The sequence below is a fragment of the Lissotriton vulgaris genome, chromosome 8 (assembly GCF_964263255.1).
Source record: "Lissotriton vulgaris chromosome 8, aLisVul1.2, whole genome shotgun sequence".
Classification (NCBI taxonomy): Eukaryota; Metazoa; Chordata; class Amphibia; order Caudata; family Salamandridae; genus Lissotriton; species Lissotriton vulgaris.
Genome location: NC_141696.1, coordinates 1,528,457,524 through 1,528,469,621, shown reverse-complemented (window position 1 = coordinate 1,528,469,621; position 12,098 = coordinate 1,528,457,524). Strand labels below are relative to the sequence as shown.

General features: G+C 38.3%; 8 non-coding genes across 8 annotated transcripts; all 8 read left to right on the top strand.

Moving 5' to 3' along the window:
- The first annotated feature begins 2,042 nt into the window (after window positions 1-2,042).
- On the top strand, window positions 2,043-2,115 carry TRNAF-GAA (transfer RNA phenylalanine (anticodon GAA)). The gene has a single exon. It is a non-coding gene; the product is annotated as a tRNA-Phe (tRNA).
- A 2,202-nt stretch (window positions 2,116-4,317) lies between these two features.
- TRNAF-GAA (transfer RNA phenylalanine (anticodon GAA)) lies at window positions 4,318-4,390 on the top strand. The gene has a single exon. It is a non-coding gene; the product is annotated as a tRNA-Phe (tRNA).
- A 1,670-nt stretch (window positions 4,391-6,060) lies between these two features.
- TRNAF-GAA (transfer RNA phenylalanine (anticodon GAA)) lies at window positions 6,061-6,133 on the top strand. The gene has a single exon. It is a non-coding gene; the product is annotated as a tRNA-Phe (tRNA).
- A 509-nt stretch (window positions 6,134-6,642) lies between these two features.
- On the top strand, window positions 6,643-6,715 carry TRNAF-GAA (transfer RNA phenylalanine (anticodon GAA)). The gene has a single exon. It is a non-coding gene; the product is annotated as a tRNA-Phe (tRNA).
- A 1,076-nt stretch (window positions 6,716-7,791) lies between these two features.
- On the top strand, window positions 7,792-7,864 carry TRNAF-GAA (transfer RNA phenylalanine (anticodon GAA)). Its single transcript has one exon. It is a non-coding gene; the product is annotated as a tRNA-Phe (tRNA).
- A 510-nt stretch (window positions 7,865-8,374) lies between these two features.
- TRNAF-GAA (transfer RNA phenylalanine (anticodon GAA)) lies at window positions 8,375-8,447 on the top strand. The gene has a single exon. It is a non-coding gene; the product is annotated as a tRNA-Phe (tRNA).
- A 1,675-nt stretch (window positions 8,448-10,122) lies between these two features.
- TRNAF-GAA (transfer RNA phenylalanine (anticodon GAA)) lies at window positions 10,123-10,195 on the top strand. The gene has a single exon. It is a non-coding gene; the product is annotated as a tRNA-Phe (tRNA).
- A 1,671-nt stretch (window positions 10,196-11,866) lies between these two features.
- On the top strand, window positions 11,867-11,939 carry TRNAF-GAA (transfer RNA phenylalanine (anticodon GAA)). Its single transcript has one exon. It is a non-coding gene; the product is annotated as a tRNA-Phe (tRNA).
- Window positions 11,940-12,098: the final 159 nt, after the last annotated feature.

Below are 12,098 nucleotides of genomic sequence, written 5' to 3'. Positions count from 1 at the left end.
TTTTTGTAAAGTAAACTCTTGTCTGCATTACCTTCCACCTCCCCTTGAATACAGATGTCAGTAGTCAGATGACATTGCTTACCTACTCATGCCAAATATATCTGGGTAATATAGTGCTAGTCCATTCAGAGTTAAAAAACAACTACCTAACCTGGATCCCAAAACTGCTATTTGCCCATTGCACCAGTTAATTGTGGAATGATACAGGACTCCTTAAAACATATCTCTACCATATGAGGTTAAAAATCCAGGTCCTGCATCTATTTTGTTAAATGGTTTAAATTAAAGTATGAAGACCACAGCTATAAGCAGGCTGCAATAGCTCAGTTGGGAGAGCGTTAGACTGAAGATCTAAAGGTCCCTGGTTCAATCCCGGGTTTCGGCACAGTTGAGAGGTTCCTTGCTTCTAACAAAATAGGTCTTGGAATCAGCTGTAGTACTTTTTTCTCTATCAACATTTTTATCAACTGATCTACAAAATGATCAATTCAACATAGACTTTGCTTTCTGTCCTCCTTTTAAACTTTCTTCCACCTATCTTGCCTTCAGGTTTGACAATGAATGTTTCCCATTTCGTCCTTTTTTGTAAAGTAAACTCTTGTCTGCATCACATTCCACTTCCCCTTGAACACAGATGTCAGTAGTCAGATGACATTGCTTACCTACTCATGCCAAATATATCTAGGTAATATAGTGCTAGTCCATTTCGAGTTAAAAAAACAACTACCTAACCTGGATCCCAAAAATGCTATTTACCCATTGCACCAGTTAACTGGGGAATGATACAGGACTCCTTAAAACATATCTCTACCATATGAGGTTAAAAATCCAGGTCCTGCATCTATTTTGTTAAATGGTTTAAATTAAAGTATGAAGACCACAGCTATAAGCAGGCCGAAATAGCTCAGTTGGGAGAGCGTTAGACTGAAGATCTAAAGGTCCCTGATTCAATCCCGGGTTTCGGCACAGTTGAGAGGTTCCTTGCTTCTAACAAAATAGGTCTTGGAATCAGCTGTAGTACTTTTTTCTCTATCAACATTTTTATCAACTGATCTACAAAATGATCAATTCAACATAGACTTTGCTTTATGTCCTCCTTCTAAACTTGCTTCCACCTATCTTGCCTTCAGGTTTGACAATGAATGTTTCCCATTTCATGTTTTTTTGTAAAGTAAACTCTTGTCTGCATTACCTTCCACCTCCCCTTGAATACAGATGTCAGTAGTCAGATGACATTGCTTACCTACTCATGCCAAATATATCTGGGTAATATAGTGCTAGTCCATTCAGAGTTAAAAAAACAACTACCTAACCTGGATCCCAAAAATGCTATTTACCCATTGCACCAGTTAATTGCGGAATGATACAGGACTCCTTAAAACATATCTCACCATATGAGGTTAAAAATCCAGGTCCTGCATCTATTTTGTTAAATGGTTTAAATTAAAGTATGAAGACCACAGCTATAAGCAGGCCAAAATAGCTAAGCTGGGAGAGCGTTAGACTGAAGATCTAAAGGTCCCTGGTTCAATCCCGGGTTTCGGCACAGTTGAGAGGTTCCTTGCTTCTAACAAAATAGGTCTTGGAATCAGCTGTAGTACTCTTTTCTTTATCAACTGATCTACAAAATGATCAATTCAACATAGACTTTGCTTTCTGTCCTCCTTTTAAACTTTCTTCCACCTATCTTGCCTTCAGGTTTGACTATGAATGTTTTCCATTTTGTCCTTTTTTGTAAAGTAAACTCTTGTCTGCATCACATTCCACTTCCCCTTGAACACAGATGTCAGTAGTCAGATGACATTGCTTACCTACTCATGCCAAATATATCTGGGTAATATAGTGCTAGTCCATTCAGAGTTAAAAAAACAACTACCTAACCTGGATCCCAAAAATGCTATTTACCCATTGCACCAGTTAATTGGGGAATGATACAGGACTCCTTAAAACATATCTCTACCATATGAGGGTAAAAATCCAGGTCCTGAGTCTATTTTGTTAAATGGTTTAAATTAAAGTATGAAGACCCCAGCTATAAGCAGGCCGAAATAGCTCAGTTGGGAGAGCGTTAGACTGAAGATCTAAAGGTCCCTGGTTCAATCCCGGGTTTCGGCACAGTTGAGAGGTTCCTTGCTTCTAACAAAATAGGTCTTGGAATCAGCGGTAGTACTTTTTCTCTATTCATCAAATTTTTTCCAACTGATCTACAACACAATCAATTTAACATAGACTTTGCTTTATGTCCTCCTTCTAAACTTGCTTCCACCTCTCTTACCTTCAGGTTTGACAATGAATATTTCCCATTTCATGCTTTTTTGTAAAGTAAACTCTTGTCTGCATTACCTTCCACCTCCCCTTGAATACAGATGTCAGTAGTCAGATGACATTGCTTACCTACTCATGCCAAATATATCTGGGTAATATAGTGCTAGTCCATTCAGAGTTAAAAAAACAACTACCTAACCTGGATCCCAAAACTGCTATTTGCCCATTGCACCAGTTAATTGCGGAATGATACAGGACTCCTTAAAACATATCTCTACCATATGAGGTTAAAAATCCAGGTCCTGCATCTATTTTGTTAAATGGTTTAAATTAAAGTATGAAGACCACAGCTATAAGCAGGCCGCAATAGCTCAGTTGGGAGAGCGTTAGACTGAAGATCTAAAGGTCCCTGGTTCAATCCCGGGTTTCGGCACAGTTGAGAGGTTCCTTGCTTCTAACAAAATAGGTCTTGGAATCAGCTGTAGTACTTTTTTCTCTATCAACATTTTTATCAACTGATCTACAAAATGATCAATTCAACATAGACTTTGCTTTCTGTCCTCCTTTTAAACTTTCTTCCACCTATCTTGCCTTCAGGTTTGACAATGAATGTTTCCCATTTCGTCCTTTTTTGTAAAGTAAACTCTTGTCTGCATCACATTCCACTTCCCCTTGAACACAGATGTCAGTAGTCAGATGACATTGCTTACCTACTCATGCCAAATATATCTAGGTAATATAGTGCTAGTCCATTTCGAGTTAAAAAAACAACTACCTAACCTGGATCCCAAAAATGCTATTTACCCATTGCACCAGTTAACTGGGGAATGATACAGGACTCCTTAAAACATATCTCTACCATATGAGGTTAAAAATCCAGGTCCTGCATCTATTTTGTTAAATGGTTTAAATTAAAGTATGAAGACCACAGCTATAAGCAGGCCGAAATAGCTCAGTTGGGAGAGCGTTAGACTGAAGATCTAAAGGTCCCTGATTCAATCCCGGGTTTCGGCACAGTTGAGAGGTTCCTTGCTTCTAACAAAATAGGTCTTGGAATCAGCTGTAGTACTTTTTCTCTATTCATCAAATTTTTTCCAACTGATCTACAACACAATCAATTTAACATAGACTTTGCTTTATGTCCTCCTTCTAAACTTGCTTCCACCTCTCTTACCTTCAGGTTTGACAATGAATATTTCCCATTTCATGCTTTTTTGTAAAGTAAACTCTTGTCTGCATTACCTTCCACCTCCCCTTGAATACAGATGTCAGTAGTCAGATGACATTGCTTACCTACTCATGCCAAATATATCTGGATCCCAAAAATGCTATTTACCCATTGCACCAGTTAATTGCGGAATGATACAGGACTCCTTAAAACATATCTCACCATATGAGGTTAAAAATCCAGGTCCTGCATCTATTTTGTTAAATGGTTTAAATTAAAGTATGAAGACCACAGCTATAAGCAGGCCGAAATAGCTAAGTTGGGAGAGCGTTAGACTGAAGATGTAAAGGTCCCTGGTTCAATCCCGGGTTTCGGCACAGTTGAGAGGTTCCTTGCTTCTAACAAAATAGGTCTTGGAATCAGCTGTAGTACTTTTTTCTCTATCAACATTTTTATCAACTGATCTACAAAATGATCAATTAAACATAGACTTTGCTTTCTGTCCTCCTTTTAAACTTTCTTCCACCTATCTTGCCTTCAGGTTTGACAATGAATGTTTCCCATTTCGTCCTTTTTTGTAAAGTAAACTCTTGTCTGCATCACATTCCACATCCCCTTGAACACAGAATTCAGTAGTCAGATGACATTGCTTACCTACTCATGCCAAATATATCTAGGTAATATAGTGCTAGTCCATTCAGAGTTAAAAAACAACTACCTAACCTGGATCCCAAAAATGCTATTTACCCATTGCACCAGTTAACTGGGGAATGATACAGGACTCCTTAAAGCATATCTCTACCATATGAGGGTAAAAATCCAGGTCCTGCATCTATTTTGTTAAATGGTTTAAATTAAAGTATGAAGACCCCAGCTATAAGCAGGCCGAAATAGCTCAGTTGGGAGAGCGTTAGACTGAAGATCTAAAGGTCCCTGGTTCAATCCCGGGTTTCGGCACAGTTGAGAGGTTCCTTGCTTCTAACAAAATAGGTCTTGGAATCAGCTGTAGTACTTTTTCTCTATTCATCAAATTTTTTCCAACTGATCTACAACACAATCAATTTAACATAGACTTTGCTTTATGTCCTCCTTCTAAACTTGCTTCCACCTCTCTTACCTTCAGGTTTGACAATGAATATTTCCCATTTCATGCTTTTTTGTAAAGTAAACTCTTGTCTGCATTACCTTCCACCTCCCCTTGAATACAGATGTCAGTAGTCAGATGACATTGCTTACCTACTCATGCCAAATATATCTGGGTAATATAGTGCTAGTCCATTCAGAGTTAAAAAACAACTACCTAACCTGGATCCCAAAACTGCTATTTGCCCATTGCACCAGTTAATTGTGGAATGATACAGGACTCCTTAAAACATATCTCTACCATATGAGGTTAAAAATCCAGGTCCTGCATCTATTTTGTTAAATGGTTTAAATTAAAGTATGAAGACCACAGCTATAAGCAGGCCGCAATAGCTCAGTTGGGAGAGCGTTAGACTGAAGATCTAAAGGTCCCTGGTTCAATCCCGGGTTTCGGCACAGTTGAGAGGTTCCTTGCTTCTAACAAAATAGGTCTTGGAATCAGCTGTAGTACTTTTTTCTCTATCAACATTTGTATCAACTGATCTACAAAATGATCAATTCAACATAGACTTTGCTTTCTGTCCTCCTTTTAAACTTTCTTCCACCTATCTTGCCTTCAGGTTTGACAATGAATAATTCCCATTTCATGTTTTTTTGTAAAGTAAACTCTTGTCTGCATTACCTTCCACCTCCCCTTGAATACAGATGTCAGTAGTCAGATGACATTGCTTACCTACTCATGCCAAATATATCTGGGTAATATAGTGCTAGTCCATTCAGAGTTAAAAAAACAACTACCTAACCTGGATCCCAAAAATGCTATTTACCCATTGCACCAGTTAATTGCGGAATGATACAGGACTCCTTAAAACATATCTCACCATATGAGGTTAAAAATCCAGGTCCTGCATCTATTTTGTTAAATGGTTTAAATTAAAGTATGAAGACCACAGCTATAAGCAGGCCAAAATAGCTAAGCTGGGAGAGCGTTAGACTGAAGATCTAAAGGTCCCTGGTTCAATCCCGGGTTTCGGCACAGTTGAGAGGTTCCTTGCTTCTAACAACATAGGTCTTGGAATCAGCTGTAGTACTCTTTTCTCTATCAACATTTTTATCAACTGATCTACAAAATGATCAATTCAACATAGACTTTGCTTTCTGTCCTCCTTTTAAACTTTCTTCCACCTATCTTGCCTTCAGGTTTGACTATGAATGTTTTCCATTTTGTCCTTTTTTGTAAAGTAAACTCTTGTCTGCATCACATTCCACTTCCCCTTGAACACAGATGTCAGTAGTCAGATGACATTGCTTACCTACTCATGCCAAATATATCTGGGTAATATAGTGCTAGTCCATTCAGAGTTAAAAAAACAAGTACCTAACCTGGATCCCAAAAATGCTATTTACCCATTGCACCAGTTAACTGGGGAATGATACAGGACTCCTTAAAACATATCTCTACCATATGAGGTTAAAAATCCAGGTCCTGCATCTATTTTGTTAAATGGTTCAAATTAAAGTATGAAGACCCCAGCTATCAGAAGGCCGAAATAGCTCAGTTGGGAGAGCGTTAGACTGAAGATCTAAAGGTCCCTGGTTCAATCCCGGGTTTCGGCACAGTTGAGAGGTTCCTTGCTTCTTACAAAATAGGTCTTGGGATCAGCTGTAGTTCTTTTTCTCTATTCATCAAATTTTTTCCAACTGATCTACAACACAATCAATTTAACATAGACTTTGCTTTATGTCCTCCTTCTAAACTTGCTTCCACCTCTCTTACCTTCAGGTTTGACAATGAATATTTCCCATTTCATGCTTTTTTGTAAAGTAAACTCTTGTCTGCATTACCTTCCACTTCCCCTTGAACACAGATGTCAGTAGTCAGATGACATTGCTTACCTACTCATGCCAAATATATCTGGGTAATATAGTGCTAGTCCATTCAGAGTTAAAAAAACAACTACCTAACCTGGATCCCAAAAATGCTATTTACCCATTGCACCAGTTAATTGCGGAATGATACAGGACTCCTTAAAACATATCTCACCATATGAGGTTAAAAATCCAGGTCCTGCATCTGTTTTGTTAAATGGTTTAAATTAAAGTATGAAGACCACAGCTATAAGCAGGCCGAAATAGCTCAGTTGGTAGAGCGTTAGACTGAAGATCTAAAAGTCCCTGGTTCAATCCCGGGTTTCGGCACAGTTGAGAGGTTCCTTGCTTCTAACAAAATAGGTCTTGGAATCAGCTGTAGTACTTTTTTCTCTATCAACTGATCTACAAAATGATCAATTCAACATAGACTTTGCTTTCTGTCCTCCTTTTAAACTTTCTTCCACCTATCTTGCCTTCAGGTTTGACTATGAATGTTTTCCATTTCGTCCCTTTTTGTAAAGTAAACTCTTGTCTGCATCACATTCCACTTCCCCTTGAACACATATGTCAGTAGTCAGATGACATTGCTTACCTACTCATGCCAAATATATCTGGGTAATATAGTGCTAGTCCATTCAGAGTTAAAAAAACAACTACCTAACCTGGATCCCAAAAATGCTATTTACCCATTGCACCAGTTAACTGGGGAATGATACAGGACTCCTTAAAACATATCTCTACCATATGAGGTTAAAAATCCAGGTCCTGCATCTATTTTGTTAAATGGTTCAAATTAAAGTATGAAGACCCCAGCTATCAGAAGGCCGAAATAGCTCAGTCGGGAGAGCGTTAGACTGAAGATCTAAAGGTCCCTGGTTCAATCCCGTGTTTCGGCACAGTTGAGAGGTTCCTTGCTTCTAACAAAATAGGTCTTGGAATCAGCAGTAGTACTTTTTCTCTATTAACATTTTTATCAACTGATCCACAAAATGATCAATTCAACATAGACTTTGCTTTCTGTCCTCCTTTTAAACTTTCTTCCACCTATCTTGCCTTCCGGTTTGACTATGAATGTTTTCCATTTCGTCCTTTTTTGTAAAGTAAACTCTTGTCTGCATCACAATCCACTTCCCCTTGAACACAGATGTCAGTAGTCAGATGACATTGCTTACCTACTCATGCCAAATATATCTGGGTAATATTGTGCTAGTCCATTCAGAGTTAAAAAAACAACTACCTAACCTGGATCCCAAAAATGCTATTTACCCATTGCACCAGTTAACTGGGGAATGATACAGGACTCCTTAAAACATATCTCTACCATATGAGGTTAAAAATCCAGGTCCTGCATCTATTTTGTTAAATGGTTCAAATTAAAGTATGAAGACCCCAGCTATCAGAAGGCCGAAATAGCTCAGTTGGGAGAGCGTTAGACTGAAGATCTAAAGGTCCCTGGTTCAATCCCGGGTTTCGGCACAGTTGAGACGTTCCTTGCTTCTAACAAAATAGGTCTTGGAATCAGCTGTAGTACTTTTTCTCTATTCATCAAGTTTTTTCCAACTGATCTACAACACAATCAATTTAACATAGACTTTGCTTTTTGTCCTCCTTCTAAACTTGCTTCCACCTCTCTTATCTTCAGGTTTGACAATGAATATTTCCCATTTCATGCTTTTTTGTAAAGTAAACTCTTGTCTGCATTACCTTCCACTTCCCCTTGAACACAGATGTCAGTAGTCAGATGGCATTGCTTACCTACTCATGCCAAATATATCTGGATAATATAGTGCTAGTCCATTCAGAGTTAAAAAAACAACTACCTAACCTGGATCCAAAAAATGCTATTTACCCATTATACCAGTTAATTGCGGAATGATACAGGACTCCTTAAAACATATCTCTACCATATGAGGTTAAAAATCCAGGTCCTGCATCTATTTTGTTAAATGGTTTAAATTAAAGTATGAAGACCACAGCTATAAGCAGGCCGAAATAGCTCAGTTGGGAGAGCGTTAGACTGAAGATCTAAAGGTCCCTGGTTCAATCCCGGGTTTCGGCACAGTTGAGAGGTTCCTTGCTTCTAAAAAAATAGGTCTTGGAATCAGCTGTAGTACTTTTTCTCTATTCATCAAATTTTTTCCAACTGATCTACAACACAATCAATTTAACATAGACTTTGCTTTATGTCCTCCTTCTAAACTTGCTTCCACCTCTCTTACCTTCAGGTTTGACAATGAATATTTCCCATTTCATGCTTTTTTGTAAAGTAAACTCTTGTCTGCATTACCTTCCACCTCCCCTTGAATACAGATGTCAGTAGTCAGATGACATTGCTTACCTACTCATGCCAAATATATATGGGTAATATAGTGCTAGTCCATTCAGAGTTAAAAAACACAACTACCTAACCTGGATCCCAAAACTGCAATTTGCCCATTGCACCAGTTAATTGCGGAATGATACAGGACTCCTTAAAACATATCTCTACCATATGAGGTTAAAAATCCAGGTCCTGCATCTATTTTGTTAAATGGTTTAAATTAGAGTATGAAGACCACAGCTATAAGCTGGCCGCTATAGCTCAGTTGGGAGAGCGTTAGACTCTAGATCCAAAGGTCCCTGGTTCCATCCCGGGTTTCGGCACAGTTGAGAGGTTCCTTGCTTCTAACAAAATAGGTCTTGGAATCAGCTGTAGTACTTTTTTCTCTATCAACATTTTTATCAACTGATCTACAAAATGATCAATTCAACATAGACTTTGCTTTCTGTCCTCCTTTTAAACTTTCTTCCACCTATCTTGCCTTCAGGTTTGACAATGAATGTTTCCCATGTAGTCCTTTTTTGTAAAGTAAACTCTTGTCTGCATCACATTCCACTTTCCCTTGAACACAGATGTCAGTAGTCAGATGACATTGCTTACCTACTCATGCCAAATATATCTAGGTAATATAGTGCTAGACCATTCAGAGTTAAAAAAACAACTACCTAACCTGGATCCCAAAAATGCTATTTACCCATTGCACCAGTTAACTGGGGAATGATACAGGACTCCTTAAAACATATCTCTACCATATGAGGTTAAAAATCCAGGTCCTGCATCTATTTTGTTAAATGGTTTAAATTAAAGTATGAAGACCACAGCTATAAGCAGGCCGAAATAGCTCAGTTGGGAGAGCGTTAGACTGAAGATCTAAAGGTCCCTGGTTCAATCCTGGGTTTCGGCACAGTTGAGAGGTTCCTTGCTTCTAACAAAATAGGTCTTGGAATCAGCTGTTGTACTTTTTCTCTATTCATCAAATTTTTTCCAACTGATCTACAACACAATCAATTTAACATAGACTTTGCTTTATGTCCTCCTTCTAAACTTGCTTCCACCTCTCTTACCTTCAGGTTTGACAATGAATATTTCCCATTTCATGCTTTTTTGTAAAGTAAACTCTTGTCTGCATTACCTTCCACCTCCCCTTGAATACAGATGTCAGTAGTCAGATGACATTGCTTACCTACTCATGCCAAATATATCTGGGTAATATAGTGCTAGTCCATTCAGAGTTAAAAAAACAACTACCTAACCTGGATCCCAAAACTGCTATTTGCCCATTGCACCAGTTAATTGCGGAATGATACAGGACTCCTTAAAACATATCTCTACCATATGAGGTTAAAAATCCAGGTCCTGCATCTATTTTGTTAAATGGTTTAAATTAAAGTATGAAGACCACAGCTATAAGCAGGCCGAAATAGCTCAGTTGGGAGAGCGTTAGACTGAAGATCTAAAGGTCCCTGGTTCAATCCCGGGTTTCGGCACAGTTGAGAGGTTCCTTGCTTCTAACAAAATAGGTCTTGGAATAAGCTGTAGTACTTTTTTCTCTATCAACATTTTTATCAACTGATCTACAAAATGATCAATTCAACATAGACTTTGCTTTCTGTCCTCTTTTTAAACTTTCTTCCACCTATCTTGCCTTCAGGTTTGACAATGAATGTTTCCCATTTCGTCCTTTTTTGTAAAGTAAACTCTTGTCTGCATCACATTCCACTTCCCCTTGAACACAGATGTCAGTAGTCAGATGACATTGCTTACCTACTCATGCCAAATATATCTAGGTAATATAGTGCTAGTCCATTCAGAGTTAAAAAAACAACTACCTAACCTGGATCCCAAAAATGCTATTTACCCATTGCACCAGTTAACTGGGGAATGGTACAGGACTCCTTAAAACATATCTCTACCATATGAGGTTAAAAATCCATGTCCTGCATCTATTTTGTTAAATGGTTCAAATTAAAGTATGAAGACCACAGCTATGAGAAGGCCGAAATAGCTCAGTTTGGAGAGCGTTAGACTGAAGATCTAAAGGTCCCTGGTTTAATCCCGGGTTTCGGCACAGTTGAGAGGTTCCTTGCTTCTAGCAAAATAGGTCTTGGAATCAGCTGTAGAACTTTTTCTCTATTCATCAAATTTTTTTGAACTGATCTACAACACAATCAATTTAACATAGACTTTGCTTTATGTCCTCCTTCTAAACTTGCTTCCACCTCTCTTACCTTCAGGTTTGACAATGAATATTTCCCATTTCATGCTTTTTTGTAAAGAAAACTCTTGTCTGCATTACCTTCCACTTCCCCTTGAACACAGATGTCAGTAGTCAGATGACATTGCTTACCTAATCATGCCAAATATATCTGGGTAATATAGTGCTAGTCCATTCAGAGTTAAAAAAACAACTACCTAACCTGGATCCCAAAAATGCTATTTACCCATTGCACCAGTTAATTGCGGAATGATACAGGACTCCTTAAAACATATCTCACCATATGAGGTTAAAAATCCAGGTCCTGCATCTATTTTGTTAAATGGTTTAAATTAAAGTATGAAGACCACAGCTGTAAGCAGCCCGAAATAGCTAAGTTGGGAGAGCGTTAGACTGAAGATCTAAAGGTCCCTGGTTCAATCCCGGGTTTCGGCATAGTTGAGAGGTTCCTTGCTTCTAACAAAATAGGTCTTGGAATCAGCTGTAGTACTTTTTTCTCTATCAACATTTTTATCAACTGATCTACAAAATGATCAATTCAACATAGACTTTGCTTTCTGTCCTCCTTTTAAACTTTCTTCCACCTATCTTGCCTTCAGGTTTGACTATGAATGTTTTCCATTTCGTCCTTTTTTGTAAAGTAAACTCTTGTCTGCATCACATTCCACTTCCCCTTGAACACAGATGTCAGTAGTCAGATGACATTGCTTACCTACTCATGCCAAATATATCTGGGTAATATAGTGCTAGTCAATTCAGAGTTAAAAAAACAACTACCTAACCTGGATCCCAAAAATGCTATTTACCCATTGCACCAGTTAACTAGGGAATGATACAGGACTCCTTAAAACATATCTCTACCATATGAGGTTAAAAATCCAGGTCCTGCATCTATTTTGTTAAATGGTTCAAATTAAAGTATGAAGACCCCAGCTATCAGAAGGCCGAAATAGCTCAGTTGGGAGAGCGTTAGACTGAAGATCTAAAGGTCCCTGGTTCAATCCCGGGTTTCGGCACAGTTGAGAGGTTCCTTGCTTCTAACAAAATAGGTCTTGGAATCAGCTGTAGTACTTTTTTCTCTATTAACATTTTTATCAACTGATCTACAAAATGATCAATTCAACATAGACTTTGCTTTCTGTCCTCCTTTTAAACTTTCTTCCACCTATCTTGCC